This window comes from Anguilla anguilla, chromosome 16, assembly GCF_013347855.1.
Source record: "Anguilla anguilla isolate fAngAng1 chromosome 16, fAngAng1.pri, whole genome shotgun sequence".
NCBI lineage: Eukaryota > Metazoa > Chordata > Actinopteri > Anguilliformes > Anguillidae > Anguilla > Anguilla anguilla.
This window is the reverse complement of record NC_049216.1, coordinates 19,623,969-19,642,280: the sequence shown is the minus strand read 5'-3', so window position 1 is coordinate 19,642,280 and position 18,312 is coordinate 19,623,969. Positions and strand designations below refer to the sequence as shown.

Here is an 18,312-nt window from a genome sequence, read left to right as displayed (position 1 = left end):
AGGCGGGTGTAAACAGACTGGGGTTTCTGATTTGCGCTTTCAGACACATATCTGACAAATAGCATTTAAGATGGAGACCACCTTCAGCCGATAGGCGAGAAAGTCTTGCATATTTAAATCTGATGGAAATTAGAAAAACACGTGGACACGAGGATCGGTTTCATTCCAATAGCCGGGCAGAAAGTCAGCCATGGGCTGCGTATGTTTACACCCGCTCTGCACGTATCCTTTTTAGAATGCAATTTATTTTCTGATGGCTTGTTCCGTATGTGTAGTTTTAAATCTGACTGAATTTAGAATAAAATAAAACAAAACATTTGATATCTATATGTTTAAAACATGTAGCTGAGAAATTCGAGTTGAATATACTCCCAAAGGAACGGGAATTGATTAATTAAAAGACTCATTGGAATAAATCACACCCGTGTCGCAGTTAATTTGGGGGCCATCATATTTTGTTATTGCGGTGGATAAGTACACATTAACCCGATGTGGCAACATCTGTCTAGTCCATGAGAGGACTGTGCATGTGTCGTTACGACGTAATTCAATGTGCGTAGCGTTCTGGCCTCCAGCAATTTCACTGGCTTCTCGTGTGGGAGTTGCCTTCGTAGATCACGGTTAGCCTATCTCTGTATCGGAATGTGGACTGTTTCAGTTCGGGGACAAAGCTGACTGAATGAATGAATCAGAACAGGACGCCCACGCTCGCGCAAATTGCGTATTATATCAGTACACGTGCGTTTCTACGCTCTGGGCTGCTTGTGCATCTTGTTGCTAAGCGAGGAAAAAGGGATGTGTAGCCTACGCTGTCACCAAATTGCCAGAGATCATGAACTTTTAATAAAGTAATGTGAAAGAAAAATACACAGACTGCTGCCACAAAATTAAAAGGGAAAAACGTTTTGTACTTCACATTAGGCTAAAGATCATTTGATATCTTTGAATACCTATTGTAAATCAGTGTACTGCCCTCCAGAATGATTGGCACCCTCAATTAATATGAACAAAAATTATGGAAAATCTTTTGTTCTTTATCATTTTTTTTCTCTGATCAGCAATTATTCACGACATTCCCAACAGATAGACAAATGCTATAGATGTCATTACAGAAGCAAAACTTTTGTTGCTGTGACAACTTGCAACTAAATTTTCTCCATTTCAAGCCTGCTTCTAGAGTTGCAAACCAGATTTGCCTTGTATGAAAAGGCAAGTTGTTGTACATGGTAGTGCAGTAATAGCAGTGCTGGTGTTAAAATTACCTTGATGCTGGACAGTAAAGTACAGTTTCCCAAAGGCGACAATGAAGCGGATAAAGGGCATCCACCATCTTTTCACAGACAAGGTAATGCCTCACTAATTCATGAAACACAAGTGCCCTCATTATAAAAGCATACTATGCATAGACATAATGCTGGCAGGAAGCATATTGTAAAGCCTGTTAGTCTAGGCTGTTTATGTTTCTTTTTGATGTGATTTGAAAAGAAGGAAAATCAGTTAAATATGAAACGAAACAAGCAGGAATGTGACAAAATAAGATTTTTAAAAATGTAATCATTCTACCAATTTTGACTGCGTGAAATTTCTCTGTCCAATGGAAATGTGTTGATACTGGAGCAGTTAATGTTTTATCATCTGCGGTGGGTATTTTTTTAAGAGAACGGTGACGGAGGAAGGGGGTGGAGACGCAGCGGGTGACTCACTGCTGTTCTCGCAGACTGTTTCTGAAGAGCTCTGCCGGGAGGCCAGATAAGGACCGGGAGGCTGGAGTGGGTGAGTCATAACCCCTCCACTGAGAAACGTGATCGCATGTGGAGACACCCTCCCACACCTGCTCCTCCTCCCCCTCCGACTCTCTATTGAAGATCATGATTAATGCAAAACTGATTGGGTAAAAATGCTAACAATACCCCCTCACGCATGCGCACACACACGCACGCACACATGCGCGCGTGTGTGCACACAGACACACGCACACACGCACACACACGCATGCACGCACTACCTTTTTCTCTGTACATTTTTCAGCCTGTGTTCCTCAGGCCATGACAGGTGGTTGTGTTGTTGTTGCAACTGTGTGACTGCAAGACTAACAGCTTTTCTGCATGAAATGAGGGAATGTTTGGACTTCAGATTTTTCAATTATATCACCCTCACCTGTAGTCACCCATTGCCGACAAGCCCATTCTTCTTCAGGATGTGTCTCTATGCTCTGTCTTGACTATGAAGTGACATTCTGATAATTTATCTTTTCTTTTAGCATCATATAACAGTCATGTCTGTTCTGGTTTGGTTTTATTCATTGTGTGTGAATATGGTATTTTCATATGTAACTCGTGGCTGAAACATCATTTTAGCAAACGTGGACTCGCCATGCAAGGAAATAATCTGCATGTACTTCACATAACCGTGCTACTGATGTAAGCAGGAACTATACTATTATATAATACAATACTATTGAGAGGTGCAAACAGTAAGTTTGAAAGTTTATTTTTTTGTTTGCACATTTACTTTCTGTTGTACTCTAATTTTCACTTCATATAAGTTCAGAGAATATTTTAGTGAGTGTGTCTGAAGAGCAGTGTGTGAGAAGCAAACAGGCACCATCTTTATTTGGCAAAAGATAGCACCCAGACAACTGGGAGAAAACCTGTCTGCTTTTAAATGCTCAGCTTCTTTCTAGGACGTCCTTCTCATGCTGCTTGTAATGAGCATGTACCGTCCTGTGCAGAGGGGCCTCTTTGTGCGCATGTGTGTATACGTATGTGTGTGTGAGTGTGTGTGTGTACATGTCTGTGTCTGGCATCAGCATAATAGGCAGATATGACATAATCTGAAACTAGATGGTAATAACACAAACATAGGTAAAAGGGCATGCAAATAGAAGAATGAACAATAAACAACAATTAACTTCAACAGAATTTAGTCATTAAGGAGTTCAGAAGTAGAGAAATAATGCCAAAATAAAGCATGATTGGTACAAACATGTAGGAAGAGGGGGAGAGGACTAAGACAGCACATGTTGTTTCCCTGTTCGAACTTCCATTTCCTCATATTTGTGCCGGAATCACCATGCAAGGGCAAGACACCTTATTTCCTGTTAATTGTACACCTCTGTGCCAATCACAACCAGACACAGAGAGGAAATGTTCAGCCTTCAGCTTTTGTTTCGGTGGAGACATTTTGGTTATTCTGCAGCCCAGCTCTAGCTCTCATTGGCTGAAAGGAGGAGGCTCCAGGGGCCTCAAGGACATTGACTGTTCCACCTTCATTCCGATTTACATCTCGAATTGTAGTCCTCCCCTCAAGACTCTTTTTAATTGGCACTGTCAATAAATCTTATCATGAGTGGCATGTCAGAACCGGCTATTCAGAGGAAGCTTCTGTCTGAAGGTTAGCTGTAGAATCCTGCGATTGTGCTTTGGAAATGGTAGATGCGGCCGATCGTGTGGGTGCCGTCCCGTAGGCGTGCAGGTGGGTGTCAGGCTCAGGCTCTGTAATGAAATGATTGTGCGTAACGTCCTGCAGGGGCGTTAATGCCAGAACCCGCCACCTGACCGGGGTGGGTCTCACACTGGAGACGAGCGATCGTCCAGGTCAGCCAAACTGTCACAGGAAGCGCGCTGGGGAAATGTGTGGGCGAGCGGCGCGGAGAGGTCGCCAGGCGCGGCGTACGTCCACGCTCGTCACTCTGGCCTGCTGTCGCGCCGCGCGTCTGCTGTGTGTCCTGGCGCGACTGAGGGTCACCGACGGAAACGGGCCGTGTGATTGACAGGGGCCGTTGGGCTGGAGAGCGGGGGTGACTCACAGGCTCAGAGCCGTCTGTTGCCAAAAGGTTTTTTTTTTCCCTCAGTTATTGTCCTTTTTTCATTTTTTTTTAATATCAGATTTGCATCATCATATTTTCCCACCAATCAGCATTGTGCCACTGGCACCCTGCATAAACAGTACTGCAGCTGAGTGTGTGTCCTCCCATGCCCTCACCTGTGGGCTGCTTTTATCTTACGCCCTACAGGCCACGCAGCACTGAGGAATGAGTACTACTCGCAGAATAAAAGCGTCGCTTTGGATTAATGCATCTGCCAAATAAAATGTCATATAATGTAATGTAATGATAACACTCATCTATAGGCACTCAGTGATCGAGAGAATAATACTGGAATAATGCTGGAAACAAATGTATATGTATCAATACTACCAAAGCAACTATGTCTGTCATATCACCGAATAGAGGTCTGCAGTTTAACCGTCCAGTCAACCGTGGTCTAGAGTATCCTGAGTGTAATGAATGTGTGTGTGTGTGTGTGTGTGTGTGTGCGTGTGTGTGTGTGTGTGTGTGTGCATGTGTGTGCGTGTGTGGATGTGTGTGTGTGTGTGTTGCTGTGTGTGTGCGAGTGTGTACAGTGCATGTGTTCTACCTCATTTGCAGCTGTTCTCTGCACTTTGAAGTTGAGCCATGTCAGTTCAGTCTGGTTTATCGGGGCCCCCCTCCGAATCACGCCTCCTCCGTCTGGCCCCTGCAGAACAGTCGGTCATGTGGATTCTCAGCAGGGTAAATTCAGGTCACACACAACCAGCCTGCCCCATTCATTGGCCAAACGGCAAACTGAGTCTCATTGACACTTAACAGTGCTCAGATTTCACATGTTGTACAGTCTGCGGGGGACAGAAGCATGCAAATGACGCCCACTGTTGTATGGATTTTCTGAAATGCAGAGTGTTGTCAACAATTAGTGGCTTGCTAAAAGACAATGAAATACGCTGAAGTGCCTTCCTTATTTTCCCTGCTTTGTTTTCTCTTTTGCTCTGGTAAAAGATTGTCCACCCTCTTAAGCGAAACCTTTAGCTAAAGCAGTGAAAATATAACTAGACGCAGGTACCTGATACAACAAGTTGACGTAAAATACGGTTTTTGGTAAACTGCAGCATCATCTGGACAATTCATTTAATGTTTGTTACATCAGTACTTGATACAAGTTACTATATCATTTTTTCAGAACATCTGATTTTGTTGCAGCCTTTCAAGGTCAAATTTATGAACATGATAGAGGACTTGACCAGACTTAAACTTTGTTGAGATATGCTTTTGTTCATTCTTTTTTCCTGTTTCAAGGTTGGCCGACTCCATCTGGAGAAAGTCTAATATGCTTTTTTATTTTTTTCAGCAGAGATTTCTGTCTGTACTGGAATCAGTGTGCTTACCCGTTGAACTTCAGTGTGTATTAAGCAACTTCAGATGGTTAAATTGGTCCGTCACGATTATTTGTTGCTAAAAGTATCCCCCTCCTCAGCCCCCCCCCAGACTTGAGAATAATTCTGAGTGTATCTGCAGTGAACAGCACAGATAACCACAGTGCCTGCCCTCTGGTAATACTGGCCGCCACCCTCTGCTTGCTGTGGCAGGAGGAGCTACACAGTCTCAGCCACAAAGACACTCCTCCATTTCCAAGATGAAAATGACGTGACTGCAAAGGGCTCAGGTTCTCTCTCATTTTTTTTTGTTCTTTCAGTAATGATGCTGGTCAGTCACATGGGCTGCTCTCCAAAGAAAGGTACCCTTCCAATTTTATTTCTGTTTTAATTCCACCGCCCCTCAGTCTGCTCTCATGTGGGGTGGAGTGGGGGGGGGGTGAGTCGCATTTCAATCTTTAATGGCCACGTGTAAACGCTTGAGTGGCTGACACTGGCATATCTCTCCACAGCGCTGAATGCTACATGTGACTGGGGGTATATTTTAACAGAGTTATGTAACCTCAGACTGCTCCACGTACAGTCGAGCGAGGCTACACATGATGCCTGCTACCACGAATGCTCCTGCATGCATGACCTTCACCACGTATTGCATAATTCCTGCACTAAGCGAGCCCTCGAATTGGCGCAGTTTTCACAGTTTTTTGTTTCGTACCAGAACTGAATGCAAACTGTGACCACCTGACTTTTGGTTCTCTAAAAAAATCATTGTTTATTTCTTCTTTTTGTTCATCTTGGGTCTCAAGTCTGTTTAGTGCCATTCACTCGCTCACTGTTCTTTTTTCATGGGGATATTTTTTATATTTTTCCAGTTTAAAATGCAGATTTACAGGTGAGTTCACATCTGCAGGCACCTGGCAACCAGTGCAGGCTGTCTCCATAGTGACGCATGACTACAAAGCAATAAGTGCTCATGCCCATGGATTCTTGTGGAACATGAGAGATAAAGACCTGTGTCCACACTGAAAGTTCCACCTGCGAAAGTGCAAAAGCACAAGGGGCCCTCAGAGTAGAGACGGTGTATGTGTGTCGGTCCCTTTGGTTCACAGCCGCAGAACCTGTAGGATCCGTAATGGCACATTCGTTTGGGGAGGCTACATGAGCGTGGAAACCGGGCCGGGCGATAGGTCGGTGCAACAGCTGGTGTATGCGAATGGCACCTCTGCCTCTCAAGTCAGCTGAGGACAGACCTGCTGTGCTATCAAACTAATTGCAGCCATATGTGTCAGTTGTGAGCCTTTTCCCGTCCTCCCATTGTAAGCTGTGTCCCTGTTTTGTGTGAAAATGTCAGCTGGGCGAAGAAGCGCTAGGCTTGTTCAATTAGGCCTGTTCTGGTTTTTTCAGCTTTTTGCATGTCTGTCTCTTGACCCTTTTACCCCTGCAGTGAATAGATCATTCATTCACTGGCCTTCAGTGCCAGCTATTGGGGATTAGTATAGAATAGCCAGTGTTCCCTACACTGTCCCTCTAATGAAATCACTGCGATACGGCTCCTGCTCTGCAGTTGCATCTCAGTCATGCCACTATTTTCTGATGTGGCTCACAACAGAAGGCAATCAGACTGCACTCGCCAGTATGTGACTTGTGTTGTATTGGGGTTATTGTGATTGTTGTTGCTGACTGGGACTGAAAATGTAAAATCAGGTGCACTGCTTCACCGAAAATATGATTTTGGCAGACATTCGGCACACTAGTTCCTCCTTTCAGTTTCCCCTTTTGACTCCACTGACTCAGAAAAGAACAGAGGTTCACACAAGAGGCATGCATGTGTCTGTCTGCTAAATATTCAGTGGGTTTTCAGAGGGAATGCAAGTTTAGCTTGTTCGCTGTCTACATTTTCTTTTTCACATGTTTGTACCACGAGCAAAACAGAGAGTGGGATAGGACTAAGAGTGTCCTGACTGTACATAAAAAGCCATGGAAGAGAGCATAAGCAGTGAACCTAACCAGTGAACAGGTCCTGGTGGAGGCATGTGTGGAAGAAACTTCTAAACCATGAAATAGAGACTCAGTCCCCCGACTGTACCCTCAAGATGTGAATTCAGTCATGAAGCAAGAATCCATGTGTTGGATCGGTTCCAGAACTTTCTATCTTTTTGACGCAGGGTGGCCAAATGTCTGCATGGCTTTCAGTGAGTGCTGCACGCTTGATTGGTCATTGTGGGTAAGGTAGCTAACACATGTCCTCCGGCTCACCCCAGGGGTAACGAGCATGGGGCACGTTCCCCTCCCCACTGGGCATACAGACAGAAACGTGGGCTTTATGTAAGGTTTATTTATTGGGCTCCAGCAGCTATGGCCATATGCTTGCGTAACTTTGGGAGGCCTGTATTAGGGTTATAATTCTTCTGTTTGGAACTCATCCCGATCTTTAGAAGTTAAAAAGTGACTGGCCTCCTTCCAGCTATGTTTCTGTCAGACAGCTTTGGGAGTCAGGGGTGATGAGCCAGGCTTGAGTTTGCCTTCTCAGTTTGTATCCTTATAAAAGGGACAACGCAGATGCCTCTTAAAGAGAAGCCCCCCAAAATGTAGCCATCTGCCTGTACCCTTATTTTACCTTCAGATCAGGTTCAAATAAGACCAGCAATACTAAAGCCATGTAAGCCCAGTGCTTACCCCAACAGCTGTATACTTTATATGGATAAAACAAAATTGCCAGCATGGCACTTTACCACACCAGCGTGCCACAAAGTAATGCAGAAAAGGTTGCATTTACTTCTGGATGACCTCCACCCCTGCATTCAGTGAAAAGTGAAATATGGAGGGAGGTCTTGGGCCTGTATGCATGTAACACTTGATAACACTAGTTGAACAATAGCATGCCCAAAACCCAAAGAGCAGGGTGGTATGGTTAAAGTTTACCAAGGCTATTTAGTTTGGATTACTCTGTGATTTAACTGAATCAGTAAACAGGGAGACTGAATTTGGAAATGCGGGAGGAAAAAGTGAGAGATGGGAGGGAGGAGACGGTGACTGCATGGGGGTTGGGTGGGGTGGTGGGGGGGGGGCTTTTCAGAGTTGTGTAAGGACAAATCATGTGCGTGTAGGATGTAAGGGTTTGCTGTGTCTTTTCTCTCTCTCTCTCTCTCTCTCTCTCTCTCTCTCTCTCTCCCTCTTACAAAACATACACACCTGCACATACACACGGTCCCTTACCTCCCTGGTAACAGGAACAGTGTAGCCATAGACACTACGGTAACTTGTGCCACTGTCTCACTGAGCAGGACCTGAGGATAAGGTTTCATTTTTGTCAGAGACATTGAGGTGCCATAGAGACAACTACTTTAAATATTTCTGAATTTATTGCTTAATCTCAGGTTGTGCTCATTCCATTTAAACCATGCTGGGCAATCCATTGTTTGACAGTAGCAGTACGTAAAATTACAGTTTCTGAACAAGATTATAGCAGCATAATGTGGAAAAAGGTAGATAGTCCTTTGTGATGCTGAATGGAAAATTTTCTAAATTTAGCACAATGATAAATGGTGTGACCAGATCCAGAGGGAAAAAAAGCTCACGGTCTATGAGGAAACCGTCCTGTTGCACAGTGAGACAGCATCGTTTTGTGTTATATTTACGGATAAATACGTAAGAAATTCTGCCCAGTCACCTGCTGTAGACAACCAGCTCCGCCTCAGTGCTGGAACTAGACCAGTTATCTGTGGAAAATTCCCAGTCTTCTATAGAGAGGCGGTCTCACGTGTTTACCTCCTGATCTTTTTAGAAGCACTATCTAGGTCAAGTGCAGACAGATTGTCAGTGCTTTGATGTCCTCAGTGTGTGTGTGTGTGTGTGTGTGTGTTTGTGCGCGCGTGTGTGTGTGTGTTTGTGTGTGCATGTGTGTGTGTGTGGGTTTATGTGCCCGTATGTGTGTGTTTGTGTGTATGTATGTGTGTGTGCATATGTGCAATGCTGAATTCTACCAGCTGGCAGAGTCCAGTGACCATTTAGTGACCGAACTGGGAGTCTTTCAAAGGGAATTACAGCATCATAGCTGTTTGTAATGATGGGACATTGAACCTTTATTTGCTTTATTTCAGAAATATGCACTTCAAAATATAGCACAGACGTCTTTACATTCCTATGATATTTTATCCACAGTACTACCTGCATGCATTCATATAAACCCTTACATCTTTATGGTCCTTCCCAGCATACAGTATACATCACCAGATGGTATAGGCTGACTCGTCTTCACCTTCTTGGGTGAAGTGAATCACCAGCTTACAGAGAACCAATGAAACAGGAGCATCAATATTGTGAAGCATTGGTGAAGACATACAAGCATTGTGGTGGTCTGCAGTTGATCTTGGAGTGAGTAGATGGGATGGTATGTACAGGCACACTCAAACACGCAAGCAGAGCATTGTAATTCAGGGTTAATGCCAGACCCTGAACTAAAGAGGAAATAAGCTTGATTCTTGCTTGCTGTTTTCCTGTCAGCATGTTTTCTCTTCCAGATCATACACTACATATGGCATTAAAGAAAAAAAAACATCTCCAGAATATTGTGCCAAATAATATATAGCTCCAATGGCTTTGATTGTGTCTATAGCTGCCCTTAATTTATCATGCATATGGGAGCTAGACAGTTTGTTTTTTAATGTTCTGTACCCGTGTCTTATATCCAGACTGATCTTGAGAAAAACAATTTTATACAATGCATTTCATGCCCTGAACATGCTGTGTGAATGTGTGTAAATGTGTGTGTGAAACTTTTTCATGAATGGGAGGTGTTCATTCGCACTGTGCCTCTTTAAGTCTTACAGATGCTTAAATGCAAACACTGCAGAAATAGAACTCTGCCTGCTGTTTGAAATAAATCTGCCTTGGTTCTGATAGTACAACTTGTTTGCGCAAGGAAAGTCATAACAAAATGCAGTTTCACAGTGGAGCTTAGCCGTGGACAGGGTTGGTTAATGCTCTTGTCAAAAAGGATTTCAACAGTTTGCCTATGTCTAATTGTGGGGCGGTGGGATGTCTTGTGAGCAGGGGTCAAATGAGTCTACAGGCTTAAGCAGGTGAGGCCCAGTGAGCCATACAGAGTAGGTTTCGACCAGCAATGAATTTCCCCTTGGAGTGGGGAAGGGGCTTGTGGCAGTATCTGAAGGGGTCACTAAGTCCATGCTATGGCGCTGTTTGAGTTTATTCATAGTGCAGCACTTTCTTGAGGCTGGAAAACCCAACCCCCACAGTTGGCAACCAAGAATGCTCAGACAGTGGAGAACACCCTCCACCCCAACCACCATCCCCCATGGAATGTAGTTTAACAAAGCACCTTTATCCATCAAAACTGCATTAACTTCCCACAGACAGCATATAGACTGTCGTGTCTACAGAGAAGGGACTGCAGATGTACACCTGATCCCTCTTTTAAACTAAAATATTCCATTATTTTCTTGAGATTTACATTGAGATTTTTTTTTCTTTTATGCAGAAAACCTTCTCCATGACAACTACCATAGCTAATGAACATTTGTCTTTAACAAAAAATGTCTTTCTTTTAGACAGCTGCATTCTACAGAGACACTTGAGTTCCTTGCTCCAGTGTTTTAGTTCAAGCTCAACATCATACAGCCAAATGATGCAATAACAGCTTGGAATTGGATTTGTTGCATTTTATTTGAACATGAAAGTTTATAAACCCCATAAACCTTTTTGATTCGACCTTTAGACCTTGAAACAACCTACTTGCTGGATTTGCAAATAGATGATTATATAATGACAGAACTGTTTGCATATGGCGCGAGTAAAATAGCATACAATGATAAAATATTACAGCGCGTTATGATGCAAATGTGATACTTGTTAAACTGTAATCTTTTCCAGTCATTAGATACAGTGGACTGACACAGTTTTCAAGAAACTGGAGAAACAAGTTGGAATTCATCCATCAAATTTTTACAAATGAGCAAATACCAATAAAAAGGACAAGCAATCTGATTAACTGGTGTGATTTTTAAACTAATAAGCCTGAGTGCTCGATGGCAAGCAGACTACACACTGCACTCCCTGGAGACTACACACCCTCCCTTAAAAGGGTTCATAAATAATGACTCTGTAAACACAGGGGGGAAGAAGTCATGATTTCTGACCTTAGTGGAACACATATTGCAGGAAACTGAAGTCTGTCCATGCCCGTGACCTCGGAAAGCAAAAAGGTAACATGGACTTGAAGCAGGAAAGTTAAAATGAGCAACACATTTTTTTTGTTTCTTATAGTCAGATTTTTTATTTTGGCAGATGATTAAAAAATTCAGATGACATAAGTTATCACGTTTGGGAGTCTATGTTTACAAGATACTGTTATGATACATGTTGAAAGCACATGCTTTGGTTCATACATGCGGCTGTGTCGATACGGTTCTTACTTTTAAACATTCCCGAAAGGAGTGAATCAGTCATGGGACTCCATCATTGCAGAGGAATTCTAGCTCATGCATTCTGATGAACATGTGAGTCATGGGTCAAAGGTCAAATGAGGATTTGTCAGCAGAGTAAGGCAATGACACCTGTTTTACAGCCTTACACTCTTGCACATGGCTATTCTACAGAGGGGAGGCAGCAATTAAATTGAGCAAGTTTTCTTTTTATGTTACCAGAAACTTAAGAAAAATTTACTTGGGATTTTAACACTAAATTCATCCAATGAACAGAACATATATGAAATATGAATTCACAGAAAAATTAAAATGGCCAAACACTGCACAATAGCTGGATATGCGGTCCATCACCCTAATCTGTGTAACCAAGGCAACAGAGGTGGATGTAAAGAAATTCATCGTTTTGCTGAGGTTTAAAAGTTACATTCTCTTGTGTGGTGTGTTTGTCGCAGTAGTTAATATGACAACTTGGCATTGTGTTTCTCAGGTTACTCCGTTAGGCTTCCTCTGTGCGATTGTTTTGCCAGGACCACCATTGGTTCATTTACTAAACACCCCTTCCCCATCAATATCAAAGAGTCAACGAGGGCAAAGACAAGACTGGCCCAAAACTATATATAGCCTCTCCTTTCCTGACCTTTAGCATTGCTTTTGCGAAACGAGAAATGTAACAAGGAAGGACCAATAGTTGAGGTGTGCACAAACCGCTATTTGACCTGCGTGGGAGGATCCCATATGGACAATCCCTGACATCCAAGTCATCCAGCTAATGTTTCACCAAAGAGCTGAATTATAGGTAGAGTGTCAGATTGCCGAGGTCAGGGTGTCAGAGGGCAGCACGGCCGTGGTTTCCAGGCGGCAGAGACACCGGCACAGTTTCTTTGTACAATGCATGTCCCCAGCGGAACAGATGACCTGCTTACTGGAGAAGCGGCACAATATCAGGCTGGAGGAAGAACTAGATCACCGGCGACTGGGGAAACGGCAAGCTTCCTCATAATCAATCAATAGGGTGGACCGTCGGGGTGGATTGTGGGGCCTCTTTTCCTCAGCAAGGAAACTAGCACTTTTATAGGTCAGGGGGAGGGTTATGTATATAATGAGAGACCTTTCTCACACTTGATGAAAGACCTTGCCATCAGAGACAGATGAGGATGAGGCCAGAGCTGGATTATAAGACGACATAAGCAAACGTCCTATTTTTTTTTCTATCATTATTTGTTTTTATAAACTGTTGCTCTCCTTGATGCCACGGCATGTTGTTTATTCCAAAAGGACCCATTGGCATGGGAGAACATTAAGAATAACAAAAGTTGAGGAGAATTCCACAGAGGTGTGTGACTTGTGACACAAATAGTCAAATTGACTCATATAGTCATCTTGGATTGTTTCCCATTAATAGCACAGGAATGTAATTGTTGCATCATTTCCTCTCATTTCCCCTACAATGTTAACGCAATGACACAGCAAGGCACATAAAAATTCTATACGATTTTATATTACACTTCAGTGGTGTGCAAGAACACACATGAGTACTTTAAATATACACAGTGCATAGAATATTTTTAACGAATCCAGGAATATGTATCTTAGAGGTAATTGCAGACACACTCTCTGAACATCATACTGTCATCCTGCAGAGCATTTTTAGCATTGGTGACACCTACAAGAATTTGAGGAAGAGCCCAGCTTTAATGTGCATTGTGCAGACAGTTGAGAGACCTTCCCACATGCATGTCCCACCGCAGATTTGTTCATCTGCACACTCCGCCCACACAGTCTTCCACCTTCCATCTGCTCTAGTTTCTCTTGTTCCCATCACAGCGGCACACTTCGCTTTTGCAATGTGACCAAAGCACAAGGGCTTCGGAGGTAACTGGAACGCAACTCCCAACCACAATCAAGAGTAAAACAAGAGATGGGCAGCAAGAGTAGTATAAGCTAGTAACCTAGAGATTGCAGGTTTGATTCCCAGGTAGAACACTGCTGTTGTTCCATTGTCCAAGGTGTTTCACTTGAATTGCTTCAGTATATGTCTGGCTGTATAAATGAATACCATGTAAAAATGCAAAGGCTGATAATCTGCTCTGGGTAAGAGCATCTGCTCAGTGCCAGTAATGTAACGCGTCACTGAAAATCAGACCATATTCTCAAACGAAATAAGGTCACCGGTCAACACATAAATGGATGCTAGCATTCAGATTCACTTTTGCTTGCTGCGGCACGTTGCGCGACAAGCTTTTTGCCCTTGCCAGAAAAGACGACTCTCCCCCCCTTTCCTGCTCTTTTTTTTTGGTGCTCCAGTTACGTGCTTGAAGTCTCTCGCCGAGTCGGGCCAGGCCCTGGCACACCGCGGCCATGGGCTGGCCTTGATGGATGTTGTGACAGACGGATCCCGGAACGGCTCCACAAATAGACCCATCCTTCAGTCCACAGGGGAGAGAAAGCCCCACTCCCTCCCCCTCCCCACTCGCCTCGGGCCACAACAGCCTAGCTGGGAACCGCTGGGAAATTAAAAGTTTGGAGCGATTATATCACAATGCCACACAACCAGAAAGAAACAGACATTTGCAAACAGGCAGGCCCGTGGTGATGACCTCAGATAAGGGACAGCCATTTCTCCTCCTCGACCCTCCGTTTCTCACACTTGCGCTGTGAGCACCCACTATGACATCACGTTAGGATTTTAATACAATATGCAACTAGGGCTGCTACTACTGCTAGTCTCCCCTAGTACCATGAAGGGTTCTTGTACACATGTCGAAGGAGAATAGGGGAGACAGTAAGATTTCCGCAGCTGCTTTTCAAAACCCAGAGAGGTTTTGCGAGATACAGAGACAATATTATAGGATCCAGGCTGCATCAGATGCATGGATTAAAAGATTAAAAGATTCCTGATGTCTCCTCCGCTTCAGGAAGCAGGAGGATCGGGTTCCAGGACCACGGAGCCTCCCAGGCAGATGCAGACCGCTGCCCTGCCACCAAATTCACTGCGCCTCAGTCACAGGCTCGTCACCCGAAGCTCCTCAGAGATTCCCGGTCCCCGATCAATACGGCTACGGAACTCAACACCGCTCCCCCCACCTCCAAATCCCACCTCCCAGCGCGATTGAAATAGGATACCAGCGGGCTACGGCGCAGACAGGAACACACCAGGGGCTTCATGTGCTTTTCCCTTTGATGCAGGACCCTTTGGTGCAAGCGACAGCAAAGAGGAGCAGATGACGTGGGCGTCTCTGGCCTGCCTGTGCACGCTTCCTTTTTTTCCGGCGGGTGCCAGTCTCGCCGCGCCGCCGGGGAGGGAGCCGGGTGCCCGCGTCGGCCCGGCACATGCGCCTGCCCTGCCCCCCCCCACGTCCGTCCGTCCGTCCGTCTGGCCCGGCTCGACAGGCCGCGTCGGCTAGACTAAACAGCCGGCGCTGTCCTTGACGAGGAGCCCTGCCCTCCCGCCAGCAGCGCACTGCTGCGTCGTCCCCAGCGGCCTGCGTGCTGCGTGCTCCCCAGCGGTCTGCGCTGCTGTTCACTGCGCAGCAAAGCGCCAAACGCGCGGGTGACCCGCTGCAGCCCTGCGTTCCCCCTCCCGCAGGCCGGGGGCTGTGTCGGACGTTACCTCTCTTTGCTTTATAAACAACCTTTACTTTCATGAATTTTGAGGATCAAGCCACCCTACTGAACTGTGTCTGTTGACAACTATGTTTCTTGTGTTAATTAGTAAATAAACTATCTTGCACTTTATTGTCAGTTGAGGACAACTGTTTATTGAGTCCAGGGGATAGTTGATGGTGTTGAACTCCACAGCACTTGACCTAACATTCCCTAACACCCTCATATAGCCCAGGTATTTCTGTCTTGTTGCTGCCACATATTAGCAACTGTTTTTAATTTTTTTTTTTTACAAACAATGGAGTCAAAGATTACTGAATATTTTCAGTACACAGTTCAGGTTTACACATGCAATCTAGTTTAGTGGTTTGAACAGAGTATACATTTGTATTTCTGTTAATAGAATAATAACCACATTGGGAAGAGTACATACAATCAAATTTCTGCACTTTCATTCATGCACATGTATTTTACAATTCGCATATAAAGATGGATACACTTGGGGCCGACTGTTGTTTCCACATTGTGATAATGGAGTATGTGGGGGGTGCCATGGGAACGTTTGATGTGTCAGTTCTGTTCTGTTTGCAGTTTCTCGTGGTGGTGAACTAACCAGATGGACAATTTGGTCAAGAAGAAAGCTCAGACCAGCACGTCAGCCTGCAGCGTAAGGAAGAAAGAGACAGAATCATGCACCACAGGCCACAAGAAACCGTGTAGCAGCTCAGCTAATCATCAAAGGCCCTCTGTGCTCTAGCAGACTCAGAGAGATGCATACCTTAAGGCACAGGTGTACAGGGGCTGGGAGCTCACAGCCGTCATCACAACATGAGCCTACCAATTACGCGCAGGTGGAAACAGTAATTATAAGATCCCTAATGCGACAGGCTGGCTCTGTCTTAGTGCCATCATCGAAACAGGCGCATGCTTGCACCACACAAGCTGCAGTGTTAGGTTTCCACCCTCCAGGTTCCCATAAATACTGTTATTTTCAGTATGAGGACATACCCAGGGACCTATGCAACAAATACACACATTCTGAGCTCTGGGACCCTTCTTCATATTGCAGTCATCGGCTCTGTGTTTCTGTGTGTTCTGGGTAATACATATGCACATATGTTGAAAAATGCTAACCCATGTGGGCGGGTGATGTTTGGGTGAGCGGCTTGTGTGGCTTGAGGGAAGGGCAGATGTTGTGGGGGGGATATGGATGGTTGTGTGGAAAAAGAATTTGCTTAAAACCAACAAAGCAGTCTTAAATGGGAAACATGACCCTGGTACTAATCTGCTCTTCCTGGTAGTAATCAGACAGCACGAGTCCCATCCCTCTGCCGTTCCCCATATTTTACAGTTAATTAGATAGAAGGGCAGGAACCCTGCCCACCCCCGATCACTCACACATGTACACATGGACTGTTTGGACTTTTAAAAATAAGAGAGTGTAAATATTGTGTTTTTACTGCATTAGTCATGAATTTGCACATGCATTTGTACTAAAAGGATTTTTTCTTTTTTTCTTTTTGTTTATTAATTGTGTTTTCCTCATCATTCCTTATAATTGGGCAATTAATAACCATGCTCTTTTCAGCTTTGGGCAATAGGAAACCATGATACATCTTAATTGATGGCCAGGGGTGTGTGGTGAAGTTTATTAGCAAATTGTGTTCTTGGCCAATGAGATGACAAGCTGGGACCAAGCCTCCCTTTAAATTCAGCACAGCTGGTAGTTTTTTTTTTTTTTTTTGTGTATGTGTATGAAGCAATGGTCTCCAACCCTGGTCCTGGAGAGCTACAGGGTCTGCTGGTTTTTGTTTTCACCCTAAAATCAGCACCCAATTGAGACCCAAGACACCAGGTGAGTTGAGTTAACTGTGTAATCAACTTCTCTAATTGATTCATGAAGTGCAGAGTCACTATGAAAACCAGCAGACCCTGTAGCTCTCCAGGACCAGGGTTGGAGACCACTGGTATAAAGGGTGGATTGTTGTTGAGGGGAGCGGATCTTGCGTTACTTAAGGTCCTGCAGCTTATACCTATGTGGTATTGTTTAATCGTTTGTATTTAGTGCTTTTCGATAGTACCAGAGTGCCTACGACTCTTATCGACTTATAGCAAGTGCACGTGAACTTCTACAGATTTGTGGTGCCATGTGTGCTTGTACTGTGGTTTAGACCTTTGCATTTCACTAGTCTCAAGTTGCTTGTGATTATGTTAGAGGTAATGTTACATTAAACTATCTGGACAACTGTAGACCTACCAGTTAGCTAGGCTACTGAACGGCAACATGAGCCATGTGTATCTTTGCTGTAGTTTTGAAAAACAAATTTACAATTGATATGAAATGATGACATCATGGCTGTGTATTGGGTTAGAACTTCTGTAGTGCACTTCAGTGCAGTGCTATTTGGTTGTTGTGGGTAGATTACATCTGCAGACATCTTGTTTCATTGTTTCATTGTGCTCCAGGTCTGTTAGTTTGTCATTGTGAACCATTTTATTTTGCTTTCCTTAAACTGATCTGTCTGGGTCATTTGTCACTGTAGTCTCACTAACATCAATTGTATTAAAACATACAACCCAGGGAGCAACCATAATTGGAGGAAACTGGTTCTGTTTTCTGAAGCCTGACCTGGTGACCCTTTTGGTCATTCGGTAGGCGGACAGCAGAAACATCCACCTGACTTTGAGGTGGTGTGTGCATGTCCCATTTCAGGGTAGATGCACTCCACCTGCCGCCATGGAAGCTCCATACATTTTATTCTATCTTCTGTAAATTAACTTGATGTGCTGTGTGGAAACTGTAGGCATGCCCTTGATTACTGTTGCACTACCTTTTGTGTAAGATCTGCCCTCTTACCTCCACATAGAGCAAGTCAGTGGCAGATCTCTGAATTAAACCCTATATGCAAACATATTCAGTAATGCTCCATTACTGACGGTCCAATGGGAAATGCTAATTAATTTAAAGTGTATCGTAGCTTTAATACCTTTCTGACCTAATTTGTTTAATATTGGGTGCCCCCTGACTTTCTCCTCTTCCTCTTACCTCCACACAAACATGACCGTTACAAACTAT

General features: G+C 44.2%; 1 long non-coding RNA gene across 3 annotated transcripts; it reads left to right on the top strand.

Annotated features, from left to right (window-relative positions):
* Window positions 1–69: 69 nt before the first annotated feature.
* LOC118215373 lies at window positions 70–16,974 on the top strand. 3 transcript variants are annotated; one of them, XR_004762811.1, is made up of 5 exons: window positions 70–222; window positions 1,278–1,345; window positions 1,658–1,773; window positions 5,511–5,552; window positions 15,828–16,974. It is a non-coding gene; the product is annotated as an uncharacterized LOC118215373 (long non-coding RNA). The 3 variants fall into 3 exon arrangements; XR_004762812.1 differs by lacking the exon at window positions 5,511–5,552; XR_004762810.1 differs by lacking the exon at window positions 5,511–5,552 and having other exon boundaries at window positions 14,549–16,974.
* Window positions 16,975–18,312: the final 1,338 nt, after the last annotated feature.